Source organism: Melospiza georgiana, chromosome 2 (genome assembly GCF_028018845.1).
Source record: "Melospiza georgiana isolate bMelGeo1 chromosome 2, bMelGeo1.pri, whole genome shotgun sequence".
Lineage (NCBI taxonomy): Eukaryota > Metazoa > Chordata > Aves > Passeriformes > Passerellidae > Melospiza > Melospiza georgiana.
The window spans coordinates 53,501,986-53,520,467 of NC_080431.1; positions in this window are offsets into that span (position 1 = coordinate 53,501,986).

Here is an 18,482-nt window from a genome sequence, read left to right on the forward strand (position 1 = left end):
CTGCTTTCCTGTGCTCAGCCCCTTGCCCCTCCAGCTGGAAGTGCCATCTCCCTGGCTCCTAAGCTTTCATGGCCAATTCCTGTTTGATTACAGTACTAAAGGCAGATGCATAGAAGGATATTTATAGGCAACTAATGCAAAACCCTTGTAAATATTTGTCTTTCTAAAGGAGTCACTTTGGCCATTTCAAAGTCTCTATAACCCATCAAACTGCACTAGCAAAAAATGTTTGGCGAAGTGGGAAGAGGTGCTGGCTCTGTGTGACAAGCTCTCTCACCCTCAGTGCTGCTGGAATTATGATTTGATAGATGCTGTGAATCTAATTGCTATGACACTGGCTTCTTAAAGTCTTTGTTGCAAGTTTTATAGCAGTGCTCCTGCCAGCATATGCTTATCACCAAAATGTTGCTTTCCTCTGAATTTCTGCCTCTGAAAGGAGGGTAAGAATGTCCTGCTGTGAGTGGGAGCAGGCATGAAAAGCCCCAGATTACTTCCTGAAATGAGGTTTGAAGACAAAAACAGATCCGACTACTCAATTTGGTGGAGATTTCCGCAAGTAAGCACACAGAGGGTGCTTTGTAAGGCCAAGGTGAAGGTAGCCTTAAGGGGATACTCTTTGAAAGCACATCCCAACTGCTCCAGACAAAGTGTTCAGTTCAAATAAATTGCACTAATGCAGCAATCAACAATAAGGGCATTTGGAAATGCATGATCATCTTCTAATCATATAGAAGTTCAATGCTCTTTGAATTTCAGCACTTGAAAAACATCTGAATTACTCCCTGATGTATCCAGTGAGGGACACTGGAGATCTAAAAAAAAGACATTTCACAAATGCTTCCATGCTCATTACCCATAAAGGCAAAAATTGTTTGATCATCTCTACAAACCTCTGCCTGAGATGGGCTGTTGTACTCTGCTCCTGTGCCCTCAGCTCAGCCCCCCACTGTCTCTCTGCTGCAGCTGCCAGCACTGAGCAGCCCTGCCTGTTTAACCCAGGCATGGAGACCTTCTATATTTCTACTCCAGTTCACCTGTAGTGTGCTAGTTTTTCTTTCCCATGTCAGGCTTAGCCAATGATCCCCACACCAGGAGAAACCTCCCTTCAGTGGTGGGAAGTTTTCTGCCTGGGTATTGAGCAGAGTACTTTGAAATCTCTGGGAATTTAAGGCACCAACCAACTACAGTGTTATTTTCTAACTCAAATACATGAAAGGAACTAAAATATCATCTCTCTCTGCACTGCAGATCTATTTAATATTCCTCCCTTATCTGCAAGCAGAAGTTCTACTGACATTAACTGGAGCTTTATATTCAAAATACAGTAAACAGCCAAGTCCTCCATGCAAATAGAACAGGGAAACAAAGATATATCAAACACGAGAGGAAAAACTTGGATGCTGGGCACCCAGGGGTCACCACTGAAAAATTTGGATGTGATATTTCTTGTTTCCTTTCTGTGACTAGGGTTTGCAGTGCCATATAGATAGATTCATTTAAGTTAATTTGAATGCCTTGTTCATCCAGACATAACAGAGCATCACATAATGGCTTGTGAGTAGACACATAAGCTTATCCTAATAGAAGGTCCCTGGAGATGAATGCATGCCTGACACTCAAAAGATCAGCCTGTGAGATTTTGCCTGCCTTGACCCAAGGTCTACTCAAATATGCACACATGTGAGGAAGGATGTCAGGTCATGTTAGTGTGCATCATGCACCCCAGCACACAGCCAGGATGACTGCTGTGTGTAAAAATAGGAGGAAAACATGAATCTGCTTGTGAGCAAGTGAATCAGGAGCTGTGAGGGGGGTGGGGAAGAAGCCAGTGTGTCATGTAAGGACTGCTTTGGAGACCTGTAGCTCCTCTGGAGGAGGGTCTTTGAGGCACTGTTGGGTTCCTGGGGACTGTGGAGCACTTATGATATGCTGAAACAAACTCCTCTGCACAAAATGCAGGTGGGCTGTGTGTGAGTCTTAGCAAAATATAAGAGGTGTTCTGGTAGGTTCATCAGCAGGAACACAAAAACCCCTTCCTTAAATGGCAGTCCTGGCCTCCTCTCTCACCCCGAGCTGGAAGGAGCACATGTGCTGGACAGGGTGAGGAGGAATTACGTTTACTGTGGTAACGGATTGCCACAGTGTCATTTGCTCTCTCTGTTCACCAACTCTCAGACCTCACCCTTGAAATCCAGCAGCCATTCCTGTCAGACTACATGATGGCCTCATTGTGCAGATGCAGCCTGCACATACTGGGGCTATTTTTGAGATGTCATGTCCTTCCCTGGGATGGAGAAATCGTGGTAATGCATCTCCAGCCATTTTCAATGCACGTTTCACTCTGATTAAATAGGAATAAATACCTTCATCCTTTTGGTGAGGGACCTACACTGTGATTCCTGTGGGATGACACCTGCAGAGCTAAATGAGCAGTGCTGCAGTCACACTGGGTTTTTCCTCAAGAAAATTGCCTGGAAGCCTTCCAGTATCTCTTAATCCTGCCTTCTATCCCAGCAGCCAGTACAGCCCTAATCTGATCAAGTTCTGCAACTATGGGGTAATGATGACATGCTTGGGGTGCTCGTGTTCTTGTCCAGGAAACCCCATGATTGCTAAAGGGTCTGTCCTTTATTTGGAAAAAAAAAAAAAAAAAAAAAAAAGAGAGAGACAGAGAGAAGAGGGCAGAAGGACAACCTTTCTTTTTCTCTGTTAATTTCATAAGATTGCTCCCATGCCCCCAGGGTGAAGAAAGAACCTTTTTTTTTTTTTTTCCTGGGATAAGAAGGTATGCAGGAACATTCTTTAGTGGGAAATGAAGAGTCAGGGCTTCCTTAACCTGACCAGTCTGGTTCAGCCTGGGCTAGATAAATGTTTGCTTTGAAATGGGCAGAAAATTATGGGAAAATCCCACTTTCTACAGGGAAAACTCCCATTGGCTTCAGATGGAGTTTTGCTTAAATGTAGCCACCAGGATATGGCCCAAAGAAGGTGCAAGCTGTATGCAAAGGAATTGCATAGCAGTGGTGAGACCCAGAGTTGCTGTCTCTACCCTGTGACAGACAGATGCAGCCTCTGCCCAGCAGCATGTGAGGATCCACAGTTTGCTGACCCATGGGACAGATGGTGCTACAGCACCTGCTGCGATTATTGTGCTTCTGATGGGAATGTAACAAAACTGGAAGAGCCAGATCAAAATCTGCCAGCACCAGGGAGCTATGAGCCTCTGGGAGCATGCAGCACAGGAGAAACAGCTCAGGAGGGAGTGTACAGTTGATGGAGGATAAGGGCAGGGGGAGCAGGGAGCCTTTATTTCAGTGACTGCCCTAAGGGCAACCATGGCCTCTGTGATGCTCAAAGCATCAGCTCTGAGCTGCACAAGCTCAGGACAACTGCTTGGAGGTGTGTGGGATCTCAGCACCTCAGGACTGAGGTGCAGAGTGGCCGAGACCACCCTTGGGGGGCTCGGGAGTCCTGGAATGTTGCCAGAAGTGTCTGGTGGCTGGACTTTGATCCTGCAAGGGAGACGACACCTGTATGAGGATGGGAGGATTTAACTGGGTAAATGGTGAAGGGATAAGTTAGTTAGAGTATAAAACACAGGGTTTAGAATTTCTGTACAGGGAGGTCTAAAGAAGTAAGATGGAGGAATTGGGGCGTGTCCTGTCCTTCTTCTTCTTCTTCTTCGCCTCCATCTTCTGCGGTGATGTTGGCACTTTGGGATTGGTTATTACTAGAAGTGCACTGATCAATAAGGGTGACAAGTATTGGAGGGAAAAGGTAAATATTGTATACGTAACTTTGAGTATAAAGATAGGTGACCGCCCCGGGGGCTCTCAGTGTGCTCATGGCTGACACGCTGTGCAGACCTCTGTCGGGCCGAGAGAAAATCTTTTAGATAAACAACTAATAAACACTGAAGATTGAGAGAAAACCTGAAGCCTCTTCTTGTCCTTTGAAGCGCGGGCTGTCCAAGGCTATCTCCGGTCATAAATCAGCCGGGAGAAATCCAGCAGAGGTGTTCACTGTGGCAAAGGACTGACAGGGGGCTCAAGACCCTGGCATCACCCCACTAAGTCAGTGCCCTGCCCCTGTGGCATGGAGCATGTCTGGAAGGCTTGCTCTGAAAAGTTTCTGGGGAGGACCACATCCCCCACCCCTTGCCACCAGACAGCTGAGCTCTCCGAGTATGTACAAGCCACACATCATTGCCTCAGTGAAAACCTCAGCTTTTCCTAGCATTTAACAGTTATTTCTGTAAAAGGTACCTTTTCTGCCTGATCCAAGACCACACAGTGCCAGTGCTCACTGGAGGAGAAGAGAAAATGTTCAAATAGCTCCGGGGATCACTTAGTATCAAACATCTTCTTCTCCTTCTCAGGAAAGGCCCTTTCCACCACCCTGCTCTCTTCCTTGGCTAGCTCTGGTGGAGGAGGAAGAGCTGTTCCCCAAGCTTTGCCTTGAGGAGGGAGAACAGAAACCCACTGGAAACCCAAAGAAATCTTCCTCCCTGACCTGTCATTGTTGACCTCCTTCACCACCTTATTTGGGAAGAAGGAGAGGAGCTGAAAACACCTCTTAGATGCTTTCCTCAGCTGGCTGTGATGCTGTGGTTGCTCTCTTCTTCCCTCACCACCCGTGGAGCAGAGAGTGCAAAGCCCCAAGAGCTGTGGGTATGAGCTGGGTGTTGCAGGATTGACAGAATGTAGGGTTCTTGTTGGGGTAAAAATATTGTGGAGTTGCTGGGCATGTGGGTGCCCTCACTGGGGCTGGAGCTTGGGGAAGGTTTGTAGATCAGAGCAGATCTTGAGACGAGTGTTATCAAGTGACAGGAAAATCAGGCTCTTTTTGGGCTTTGTGAATTCCCTAATGGGCTGTTAAAATTAATTAGCAGGTGGAAGAGTGAACCAAAATAGGGACAGCAATATACCAAGCCCTTAATATATGTGCACACATGCGTTTTTCCAAGCTATTTTAGGAGCAGCCTGGCAGTGCCTGGGTCTTCAAACCCACCTCACCTCTCTTCTCATTTCTCATTTACAAGTGACCCTGAATAAATATGTTGAACCTAACCTAGCAGGGAAAGACAAGACATTTACTTGCAATTTCCTCAGTACACTTCTCAAGATAGGCAATTTAAAGGGGATGTGGGGGGCATAATTTGGAAAGGGGATGATAACAGACAGCCTTGAAAGATGAAAACCAAGTTGAGAGCAACTGTTGAAAACACAGCTGGTTCTCACTAGACATCAGTAGGTGCTGAAGAGGCAGAATCCAGCAAAATAAAACACTGTGGAGGATGAAGTGGTCTAGGACTCCAAGAATGGTGAGGTGGGATAGGTGGAAGCTATCAATAAATACTTGGACCTTTCTGGTGGGCAGCAGGTATAAGGAAGCTGTTTCAGGATATATTCCATGTTCTTTCCCTGGTCAATATTGTTCTGTATATGCAAGCAGGAAAAATATGAAGCTCTGGCTACCCTGCTAGGCAGAGCTTAAGGCATGGTGAGAGACAGAGAGAGAGAATTGGGACAAAGCAGATGGCAGCATATGAAATTATATCATCTGTGTCTCAGAAATGTCTTATTTTCTCCTTTGCTTATAGAGATGCCATTTCAGATATAGACATCTCTCCATAAAGGTGTCAGGTTAGATGGCATTGATTTGTCCCCAGTCTGTCACACACTCCCATGGGAAGAGGCCCTGTTTTGCAACAAAGAGCCATGAAAAGCTTCAGCCTTGCTTTTGGTGTAAACAGAGAATTCTGTCTGCTTCTGTGTCCCTGCCATCTCTCGACAGATGGTTTGTTTGCTTGTACATTCACTCCCAATCAATTCTCTTTCAGATGAAGCATGTCAGGCTTTAATAGCAAAAGCCTATTTATGATATTTTTTTAAGGTACTGAAGCTACTTTGGTCTGAATTGTGTTAGAGAACAATCTTACAGGCAGTTTATCTGTCTGGCATATGCACCAGGCTAAGGAAGTGGAGAGCAAGCGTGATGAGGAGAACGGTCACTCAGGGTCCAGTGAAGGACCTGAAGTACTCTGCCAGGTTTTAAAGAAATCAGCATCTCACGGAAAGCTGCTCTGCAAGTTCATGCCAGCAACAGTGAAAGGAGGACTTCCCAACCCAGCTGCTCACAGGGCTCAGAAGACATCCCTACTCCAGGATGGCAGGTGTTCTCCAGTCACTGTTCAGCACAGCCAAAATGCACTGGTTGCTGCTGCTGCTGCTCATGTAGAAATGCAGCACTTCAGTCAGCCAAGGAAATTTGGACATTACAGACAGCCTCCCTTATAGGCTGGGATCCTCCCAGGATGAGTCAGAATTGACCAGTTGTCTCCAGCATTGCCACTCTAGTTTGGGTAACAAAAGCCAGTTTTAGACATCTGTGACTGCTCTGGATCTGTCACTTGGATATGTAATGATGCAATATGAGATAGCCCAACCTTTGTATACAGTACTACTTCTCTATCAGGGGCTCAATTTCCACTTTCTGTGGGCTTGCTAAGAAGAATATGTTTCTGCAGTAGCTTGCAAAATTTAGGGGGTTTCAACAAGCACATCTTAATTTCCTAAGATTAGATATTGTTGTCACTTTATTGCAAAAGCTCCATACCTGCTCAGTGACTTTTCACAAGTCCTCACAGCACTGACTCCAACTTCTTCTCCACAGCACAACCACCAAATTCCAACCCTGTCCCCAGCCACCTTACCCACTCTTTTGTAGCACTTGTCTTCTTATTGGACACAGCTGTGGCCTGTTAAGGGCAGGCCTGTTCCTAATCTTTGGGGATTAGTACAGCTGCAACTTCTCAGGTGTGAGATTACCTTCTGCACTATCTTTGTTTTCTTACATTCTATCCCTCCACAAGATATTAGATATGTGTTGTTTTGCCACTGATGAATGTAGATAAAGACCCAAATATTTGAGCTGTAGGCCATATGCAGCTAACAGTAAGGAAAAAAAGAGAGCTCTTGAGGAGTGAACTTCAGGAATATTTTACTACAAAAGAAGCCAGTCTCTAAGTAAAGCACTACGGTTTAAAATAAGTAGTTGGACTTTATATTTTTTGATCAGGCATTTCTTTATATAATTTTTCACTGCATCTTGTAGGTTGGAGTGTGTTCTCAGTGGCCCCTCAACTTGCCCATTTCAGTGGCAGAGTTTTAGAGGGTGAAGAAGTAATGATGAGCACAGCAGGCTGTTGGAAAGGCAGCTTTCGGTGGTTGAGCTGGGACGTGACCTGTTGTAGCCAACAGATCCCTCTGCCTACAATGATTTTAGATCCAGTTTAGTTTGTATCTGTGGTAGTGTAAATTCATGGAGATCAGTGGAGCTCACTTAGTGGAAGTGAAGGGAGCCTTTAAGTTTTTATATCTGGATAGTCCATTTCATAGAGGCATAATAATATCATGGCCCATTCTCACTTTGTATGTGTTTGTTGAGCAGACAATGGTAGGTTTCTATAGCAGCCTGCAAAATTTAGGTGTGAAGCCTTGATTCAACAGCTTCAGCTGTAGCTGAAATTGTTCTGACATGGGCTTATAATGATTTAATAAGCAAATCAGTACATCTTAGCTTGTTGAATTAACTTGTGGTTGACTTAAAGAGGCAGGGCAAAGGACAAGGAAAAGGCAAAATTATCTGTCATACCACAACATTCTTCACTGAACCATGACTCATGATTTTAAATCAATATATAGCTATTGTTTTTCATCCCTGTTTCCATTTCTTGTTCAAAAAATACCTAATAAAAAAAAGATAATAAATCAAGCTCAAAATGCAGCTTGAGAAAAATTGAGGGTATTTTTTAATCATAGAATTGTTTTGATTGAAAAAGACATGTAATACCATTGAGTCCAACTATTTTGATTCAGTTATAGCTCAAGTTTCTCAGTTCTGAATCTTTATTGCTATGGAATATATATTATATATAAATATATAACAACATTATATATATATATGTATGTGTGTATGCAAACCACAGTGCAAGAAGTATCCTCTTTTCACCAGTGCCAAGGAACTGCCAAAGGAGCTACCTTTGATTTCCCAGCTAATCATTGCCTACAGGGGACAACCTGCTTCTGGAAGTGATCTTGGTTCTTGGAGCTGGGAGCATGCTGGAGCCTGGCAACAAATCTTCTGGAGGGAGACCCCTGAGGCTGAAGTGTAGCCGTGACACCAGGCATCACCGCTCACCCCCTCCAGCCCTCTGTGCACTGTGGGAGCTCCTGCAGGGCTGCTCCTGCCACAGGCAAAAGGCCCTGGGGGAAAGCTGGAGCTGCTGGCTGGCAGCAGCTCTCATGTGTGCTTGAAAACCTACTGGAGTTCAGAAATATTTCAGTAAAACAAAGCAACCAGCTCTCTTTTGTTACTTACTGCATTTAAAATAAAAAGAACAAAACAGTGAAGTGTGAACACATTTCAGAAAGCCTTTCATGGTCTGTCTTAGGCATCCTTGCTGCAAGGGAGGTGATACTTCCTCCTGTGTGCTAGCAAATGTTTGCAGGGCAGTGTTCAGGCAGAGGCAGTCTTTAGCAAAACTCAGCCAGCTGAAGCTGTTCTAAGGAGGGTCATTTCTATTTGAAAATAAAAACTGGAAATTGCTTGGGAAATTGATGCCAAAGAGAAAGCTAAGGAGTTGATACACTTGAGGTGAGGGTCAGGAATACAAATAGGTTACGAAGGGCTAAGGTGAAATACACAAGTCATTTCCTTATGGCACAAGTGTACACTGCAAACCAAGAAATTTCAGAGTAAAGAATAAACTTACCAGAAAACAGCCTAAACAAAATATGGTGCCATATGGAAACTTACAGCAAAGGCACATAATTAATCTTACCTCTGTCCTCGTAATGGGACTTGGCACTCCCTGTGCTTATGAATTATAAATGCAGCAATGTTTGCTACAGATCAATGCCTTTGGTCCAAGAAATATCAAATTAGTTGTTAATCAAAACAGACTGTTCATCTCCTTCTTTGTGCCCTGTATCCATAATGCTAAGATAAGGCAGTTTATCCGCTCATTTGGAGATTTTAATGTGCTATAAGAATCCAGATTTAAAAAGAATTCCAAACCCTGAAGATAAAATGAATCTGTTAGAGGAGCTACTAGGTATTCCAGCCAGCAATGCTGATCCCTCATGTGGCATTGACACTTGTGTGGAAGTGTTAAGCCAGCAGCTGCCTTCTCACCCAGCCTGCTAGCTCTTTGTTCTTCCCTAAAAAAATTTTCCTATCTTCTCATCCAGTCCAAACACCCAGTCTGACTTCCTCACCTCAAAAACAAAAAATAAGTAAGTCCCAAACTATAAAATCCAATGCATTTCCCTGAATGGCTCACTGCATGGCTGCATAGATAACTCTGGGGGAAGGCAGAATAAATAGGACCTTAGTAAACTGCCACTGACGCTGTATGGAGCTGCTTCTCAAGTCACTCTCTCATTGTAATGACTCTTCAGCACTGCAGCTAAAAGCAAACATTAGAGGCTTTTAAGGCTCTAAAGTTACCAGAATTCCCCTGTCCCTGGGTGATGTTTGCTGTGACTTGTATTAAACACAGGAGCAGATCCTATCGTGCTGTTTCCCTAAGGGTTGGTTTGATTCTCTTCCTCCTCATGAGCTATCAAATGAGCCTTGAGAAACTGTAGATGAGGAATACTTGGGGTAATGATTTTGGAAAACATTGTTAAACTCCAGTCACCCCCTGTACAGATAGAACTATAGATCCTTGGGTGTGTCTGAACTGCAAATTTTCTTGCCACGCTCTTTTCTTTTCCTCAGCTGTAAAGCTGAAGGTGGACAGGCTCTTTCCTCCCAAGAATACTTTATTTGCTTTTCAGTCCTGTAGCTCCTGCCTTTAGAGCTGTCCTGAACACTCTAATCCCCATGGGATGAGTGCCATGGATCAAGCTCAGCTCTGCAGAGGGCAGAGTCTCCTGCTTTCCTTACCCAAAGGTTATAAAACACCGCTCTGTTGCCACATTTTGGAGACATGCAAAGCTGGCACAGGTATTGGTGTAAGAAAGAGAAGGATTTAGAGAGCTGTATGAAACTGCAAGGTGTGGGAAGGCAGAAGGACTTGAAGCTGCTCTGGTCCTTTCTGGAATTACTTGATTCATGTGGTGTGTGGCAAATTCTCCACAGATGCATTGTATTGTAGTGGAATCGCACCAAAATTCTACTTCTTACCTAAGCCCTTTAGTTCTCTTTAAATTTATAACTTCCTTCCTTAAAGCTTGCATCTGATCCTGGTGCAGGAGTGTTTTATGTACCGTGAATTTTTGCTACACTTAAGATTTCACTGATCCATGAACTACAGAGACCATTTCTTCTGGAATGCCTTTAGCTTATATTTTAAGCTAATATTTTTATGCAATTTGGAGATCATCACAAAAAGCAAGTTTATGGATGTCTTGGACCTTGAAAAATTTGCTATAATGAAAATAACCCTTTTATGGCCTTTTCTCATACTACTGGCTGCTATGCAAAAAAAAAAAAAAGTAATTAAATTCTCTTTTAGGGAGGGTTATTGAACCACAGTTCAATATAGTTTTGTATAGAAAGCAATATGGAAATGATGTTCTAGGTCCCAAAGCTGGAAGCAATATTGTTGTTTCTGGCCAAGAGCAGCATGAACATTATTTCTTCTGTCTATTTCTTGCTTGTGCTAACCCACTGGAGGCAAACAAAAATTGGGTATTTTTCTTAAAGCACCTTTTAATTTAAGGAAATTTTTATCAGTAGCAATGTGTAAAGAAGAGCCCGGTCAGTCACATCCATTTTTTTTTTTTAATTACTGCTGTTGTTGAAAAAGCTTACAATTTTGCAATCACAGCACTACTTTAAAAAATATATATCCAAGCATTCAAAGGATGATAGATGACTGCTTTTAAATTGACAAATTTCTGCCATAGTTTTCAAATTCTAATGTATTCAGCTATATCTAAGCATGAACTTAACCCAGCTTTTGCAAGGTACTGAATGTTGGAACACCTATTTCTATTACATCTTTTAAGATGCCTTGTTGGTAACCAACAGGCTGAGTCATTTTCATTGAGGAATTAAATGTTGTTGTTCCTGTGTTAGTTAAAAAGTAACATGAGATTTTCAGTACCCAGGCTCATGTTTCTATTGTTCTGAATCTATTTTATTCATAACCTACATTACTGTTAAAAGGCCCAGACAGTAGAATCATATATTATGGAAATAGAAGTGTTAAACATTGTTTCCATGTGTTTTGGCAGTAATGACTCAGAGCTAAACTGATGTCTCTAAATGTCTCCCTCTTGTAGGTTATAAACTGTGCCCTGCAGTTCTGTTGTGTTAAAAGCCTGCCTCTCTGGCCTCTCTTTTCTGCAGAAGGTGTTCAGCTCACAGATGCCCCTGCTGCTGGCACAAGTGGGATGTCACTTGCCTTGGGAGTTCTGAAGGTGGAAATGCAGTGAGAAAGGAGTTGTCATTGCAGAGAGAGATGCTGTGGATTCTCACATCTTTGTGTCACTGGGGTAGTGACATGAGGTAGTGGATGAGCAGCACCTGACACTTGGGCTTGTCTTGCAATCCAGGTAAGCAGCAGCTCTGCAGGGTTTGATCTGTAGAGACATGTTCAGCAGAACCGAGTATCACCACAGACTATCCCCAGTAAGTATTATTTTTTTCAGACTAGACACCTGACCTTTGCTAATAGCTGCAGATTGAATGGTTTCCTTAAGTTTTGCCTAAAAATAATTGCACTGGGACTAGATAAAGCACAAATCTCTTTGAATAGTATTGCACAGTCTACTTAAAGGTTCTTATTTTAAGAGTCAAAGTGCACTGAGAGTCTTAGTGCAACAGATTAATCCTGAGCATAATTGCTGTATGATTTAGCTTTCATCATCTTGAAAGCTATGACCCACTTTCAGAGCATATGCCTGTGCTGCATTCAGAGCCATAAGTGCAATGCAGATGCACTGAACTGACCTTGAACAGAAGTGCTGAAGTGCCAAAAACAGCTGAGGCGCCTGCAATCACCTGGCTACAGCAGCAGCCATCCTAGAACAAATTACTTTGATCCTTGGGTGGGTCTCAACTGCAAATTTTCTTGCCACACTCTTTTCCACAGAAAAGATTTTGGTTTTGATGAATCAACACTCTCACGAGAGGTTTCCTCCCAAATATTCCTGAAGTTGAACAGTCTCAAACATTATCATTCAATGCGGAAATGCCGTGTCAGGATGCCACTAATTGCCTATGCTTTAAGGGGAGATGGTTGCTACAACCTTAGAGTAGGACATTCTAGACCTGGATTCTGCCACTTATTCTGTGTCTTTGGGCAAGTAATTTCAGGTCAGTGGGAACAAAATACAGAAATGATTGCCTAATTCCTGCTTAAGGCTCCTACTGCAATATCTTGGTCTTGCTCTTCCAGATTCCTGTCTATTAAATGAGATTTTCCAGCCTCACTGTGTTGCTATCAAGAACTCATGTATCATGGTGTGAGGCAAATGGCAAAAGGTAGCTGAATTTCTAAGATAGATAAATATAGTAACCAAAATGAGGACAAGAGTAACCTAAGTCTTCACTACATGAGGTGAAGGCTGCACTTGGCCATGCCTGGTGCAATTCTCAGTAGGCTGAAGGATCCCAGCTCTGATGCACTTGAGCACACAAGAGAAGTGTATCAGTGCACATCTGCTGTCTTAATGCTCTTAGTATTTAGTGATTACTGGACCACGGAAAGGGGACTTTCCATCCCTTCTCACTGCTGTCTGTCCACCTGTGTAATTAATATAAATCTGAGGGTACAATGCACTGTCCCAAGTTGAAAATTTCTTCAAGTTTCTCTTATCTCTTATTCCCTGTTTATAATTTTGTTCATAACTTCATAGTATTCTTATTGTTATTTGTTTTCTTATATGCAATCAAAATAGATTCTTGGTTACTATAGTGGTGAGGGACACATAAACTCAACTAATAAATATTGAGACTTTACTTCCCTTAGCTTTCTCGTATATTTTTGCTCTTTCCCCCTCCACTTCCCTCTCCTCTGCCTCCAGTATTTTTTAACCAGTAGGTCCAATTTCATAACACACTATTTGTTATTATAAAGCTGTCTCCAAAATCTCCTCAACTTGTATCCGTCTCAGCAGTTGGTTTGCACTTTATTGGTGCTATTAGCTCTCATTGATTCCCCAGAGGTTTCAGTCAAATGTTCATGTAGTTGCAGTGAAGAACAGTATTTCAAATTCTTCACATACTTAATGGAGATTTTATAGGAAATCTAAAAATAAAAATATTTGTATTAATGGTGGCACCATCTATTGTTTGTCCAATGCTTTCCATGATGAGCTCCTATTCCCTATGTTTATAACTTTGCAAAATGGTAACAATAGAGAATAAAAGCTTCCCTGCTGGGCATTTGCTCATTTAGCTGAAATTTAAGTGCATACATAAAACAGTTCAGTTGCTTCCAAGAATGTGGCTAGAAAATATGTGTTATTTTATGATGCTAATTTCTGTCTTTAATTTGGAAACTCCAGTTGGTCCCTATGCTTATAGAAGGGACATGAAACTAACTGTAGATGAGTTTTGTATACTTAGTATCTCCAGAAAAATGAACCCAAATATGGCTAAGTTGTAGACTTTTTAGGGCAGAAAAAATGCAGCTAGCACGCTTCGTAAATCTCTGCTGCAGCTGTGTGCTAAATACCTTGAAAAGTCTGTCTGAGCTGGACACCATTCCTTCTGGACTGTGTAATTGCAGCTCTGGGCTGTCATGGCCTTGGGTTCTGTTTTTCCTGGCCTTCTAATGTCCCTCTTTTTCTGGCAGGTGGTAGTAAGGAGAGATAAGTTCAGTTTAAATATAGGAAAAATCAGAGCTAGAGCTTGGATACATGACAGCAATTTTGAACAAGTATAGAGCAAAGGCAAAAGGGGATAATGAGGGGAGATTTGGGCTGGGTGAGGAAATGTAGGAGGTTGGGACTGGGAATGAGAAGTCAGGAATGGGAAAAGATGAGTCTGGACAGGCTGGGAGCAAAAGAGGTCAAATTTGAGAAGGACTAGGAGGAAAATGTGTCTGCTTATACAGGATCCCTGCAAAGTTGAGGGGAAATCCATGAGGGGGCCACAGACTTTGATTAATCCACAGACAGATTTGACCTTTGCCTGTTCTCTTGGGGCAAGACCACTGAGACAGTCACATGCAAAACACTCTGCAGTGTCCTACACTCCTCTGGCTATTGCTGAGCCAGTCAGCTTTGGCCCTGGTGCTGGCCATTCCACTGAAGGCAAAATCGGGCATTTTCAGGTGTTTTAAAAAAAGGAAGAATAGGCAAAAATTTCTCTGCATTCCTACCTTCTCTCCATAGCATTATATTAGAAGAACATGCAGGTTTGTTGTAAAAGGTAGGAACTCCTGGAATTCATAGAATCTCTATGGCTTTAATTTAGCTGTTGGCTCAGGATTTGCATTACAGTTTCTGTTCATAAAAAAGAATTAATGGCTATCATGGAAAGCTTTGGTTGCCTCAGGGTCACTAACCATGATCTGACTATGTTTAATATGGGCAAGAGATGCATACAGGCCACCAGTTGTCTATGTGTACTGGTTATCCTGAAAATTAAATTCCTGATGCATGATAAATTAAGAAAAAAGTGTATGGGAAATGAAATAGAAATACAAAAATAAAAATAAATATGGAAATTTATTTTGGAGACATTTATTCAGATAGAAAAGTGTCACATTTTCCCCTTTGTCAATGAAGGACTAAACACCAGTTATGATTCAGTGGCAGAAGGAAATCGGTTGTTGAAAAGACAACATCTATAGTGAAAATAAAGAACAATCCATAAAAGTAAGAAGCCATCAGGTGCTGAAAATAAGTAAATAAAAATCTTCAAATGACAGCCAAGGATAATATGAAATCATTCTATTGCTAGGAACAATGATAATGGTTTAGGCCCATGACTAGTAAAAGCAGAAAAAAATCAAAATCAGTGATGCAGAACAGGCAGAAATATTTCAGAAAATTATTCTTCAGAATATACCAGGGTGTGCTTGTATTCTGGCAGAATCATACACGACTTTCAACATATCAGCAGTTAAAGATGTTCAGAAAACACCTTGCAATCAGAAAATTCCAGAAGACTGGGAGTCTGCCAGAACTCAGAGGGTGTGACAAGCCACTAATTATAGGCTTGTTAGCTTACATCAGTTGTAGGTAAAATGACAGAAAAATGACTTGAGGCTTCAAAGGAACTGACATATACAAATATAATTATTGCCATCAATATGGTTTAGTGAAAATGAGTTATTGTAAAGCAAGCCTGATTTAATGCTTGAGGAATTTATATCGTTAGCTGATAAAAATATTGTAATATATTTAGATTTATTAAGGCTTTTGACTTAACACTGGGTGGTGTTCTGTTAAAAACACGAGTGCTGGCCAACTTTCAGAGGTTTTATTGCAGATATGTTGCAAATATGAGGCACACCTGGTAATTAGGCTTTAAATATATGCTTGTCTTGAAATCAGTCTTCCTCACTTCCATGGTTAAATATCCATGACCTGACAAAAGTCAGGTAATTTGGAGATGCTGTCTGTGAGTGAAAGGTGAAGTGTTGCTATGAATAAGTGCCTAAGACATGTACCTCAAAAACAGCTCAGGAAAGACAGAAATTTTCAAAAAGAAAATTTTATGAGTTTCATGTGAATGTGAATATCCCAAATTCTAGTTTTAACAAACTGCTGTGTCCAAGACTAGGCACACTTGGCATAACCATCCACACAAATGCAGTTTGAAGAGGTCCTACAGGCATTTAGAAGTTTGCTGTGAAGCCAAACTCACTCAAGGACTGGACCAAAAGCTCCCCATGCTCCAGTGCTGGTGGGCAGTGCTTGCTGAGAGATGTGGAGTCCTGTGATTTGTCCTGTAAGAGATGCTGCTGCAGAAGGACTCGCTGGCCTGAAAACAAGGAAGTGGCCATAGATCAAAGATGTGAGGAGATTGCTGCTGGTTTGTGTGAACTTGAGCTGTTTTGTATGTTCAAAAAGAAAGGCAATTTATAAGTTCAGAATCAAACTTTTGAAATTGTTTATGAAACACGCCTCATTTTTGTGGCCTGTGATTACAGAGAATGGTATCTCATCAGAGCACAAGATATTATAGTAGCATTGTAGAAGCTTCTACAATATAGAAGCATTATAGTAGAAACCATCCTAATAATTTCCCATGTTAGTATCTTGGGAAAAATAAATTGTTTTTTTGCAAAGATGGAGAATTCAGATTTTTTTTTGTGGATGAATAACCAAACAAAATAACAACCAACCAACCAACCAACCAACCAGTAAAGCACTGGTCTCAACATCTAGTTCCTATTTCCATTCTTTTTCTGTAAAAATAATCTCTATCCCCTACCTATCATGGAAAGTTTTAAATGGATGCTTTCCCTGACTAGCACTTTCCTTCTTTTATTTTTCTTTGGAGTACTAAGAACATTTGTTTCACTTTGTTAGCTATTTTCATTCTTTCTAAACAGCTGTCTAGGCTCTCATGAATCAGATAAAGGATATACCCTTGCCCAAATATATGCCCAAATGAGTTCAGGGAAAGGCAGCAAGATCCCTGAAATGTATTTTTCCAGGGAGTTCTGCTACTTCTCTTTCATTTGTTAGAATTGCTGAAGACCAGTAATCTGCATTACCGCTTGGGTGTTGTAGTAATAGCAGTGTTTTCAGTGCCATAGGCAACACATGGAAAAAACATCCCTACTTGAACTGCTACATGTAATGTAGGCTGTACAGGCTGCTCTGTGTTTTACGCATTAGCAGAGATGTACTGATCACAGATGGGGGGATGGGTGAAGAATTGCTTTTCCTTCCCCTTCTCTCTGCATACATTTCACTTAGCTCTTTCTGTTTCAGTGTTCAGCTCCTATTGTTCAAAACAGAGTGTGAGACATTAAGAAAGCACTTGAAGGCACTTGAAGGTAAAGGAGATGGCTGAAACAAAACTGGGAGAGAACAGAAAAGGACATTGATGCAATTGTCCTTAAATGGGTGCACATTGAGAATGAAAGGCTGTCCCTTACAGACAGATTCTGCAGGAAGGTGAGCACCCTTCACTCCCATCAGCTTCTGCAGCATGGGAGGACCTGGCATCTCCCAGGAGCCAAACCATTGGGAGAAAGTGGCCAGAGCACCACCCAGACTGTGGCACTTTCCTGGCCTTCACTACATGCAGGACATGAAAGCCTGCAGCTAATAGGGTTGCCTTTATTTTTCCATAACCAAGAGCAGGCTGGACCTCCACCTGCCAGTGAAAAGGAAAGTTATTTTGCTGGCTGAGCATTGCCCATTCTGACACTGTGTATCTGGAAAGAGGGGAGGAAAAGGGAGGAGTGTAGTCTGCTCAGCACTTCAAGAACCTGGACTTACCCCATGTGAACCATTTTTGAGCTCTTTTGCAGACAGTATTCCTCAAAACATTGCATACCTTTTCTTCCCAAGAGGAATCTATTGTTTCCATCAAGATCCTTGGTATTATGCCTCTTACTTCATGGTATGCACTCAGTCACCACACATGCAAGCCTCTATATATGAAATATTATTTGATTCTTATAGTGCAAGAGATTCTAGCCATTAATTTTCTTCTTGCACTTTTTAAATAAAAATAAGAGAAACTTGCCCTAAACACAATCTGTCACTTACTGTTATCTTTGGCAAAGACTGAGATGCTCTCATATGGTGGTGTGATTTGAAAGGTGACAGGGACAAGGGACAAGTTACATGGAATTTGGAGGGAGCCTGCAGTGGAGAGTGCTACTTCTCTAGCACAGTTCATCTGAGCACTGGTTCTGTCTGTGGTTCCCACCCATCTCCTACAGTGTCTGGTCACTCTCTTGTACCTAACACATGAGATTTTGGAGTCGTGGAAGGTTCACATCCCTGTACTGTGATTGCAAGATCCAGACTTCACTGGAAGGCACCAAGGGTCTGCTGAGTGAGGATTCTGCTCACTTCAGTGATGCTGCAAGCTTGGGATGCAGTGCTGGGAAGTACTCCCTGCTGCAGGTGGAGCAGCAAAGTCACACCTAGAAGAGCCATCTCACCTCCTCATGTCCCCCCCTCCACATTTCCACTGCACCCCACCTCAGCCCATGCTGAGCTCCAGTGACCCAGATCACAAACTGGGAAATAATGTCAAGTGATTACAGGTTGGAGGCTTTGTTATGTGCTGGAAGAAACTAAGATTGCTCTAAACTAAGTGGTGTGTTCTGTATCTAACTGTGAATAGAATGCCTCTAAAACATTGCTTACAAACTTACCTGGTATAGGGTTATTATAGTTATTTTAGATGTGTTAAAGAGTTATGATGAAACAGGATAAATTGCTGTTTTTCTGTCAAAAACCCAGTAAATTATATATTTCTTGCTAGTTATGCAAAATTATTGTTTTTGGGAAGTTTAATATGAATTGCTGAATGCCTTGATC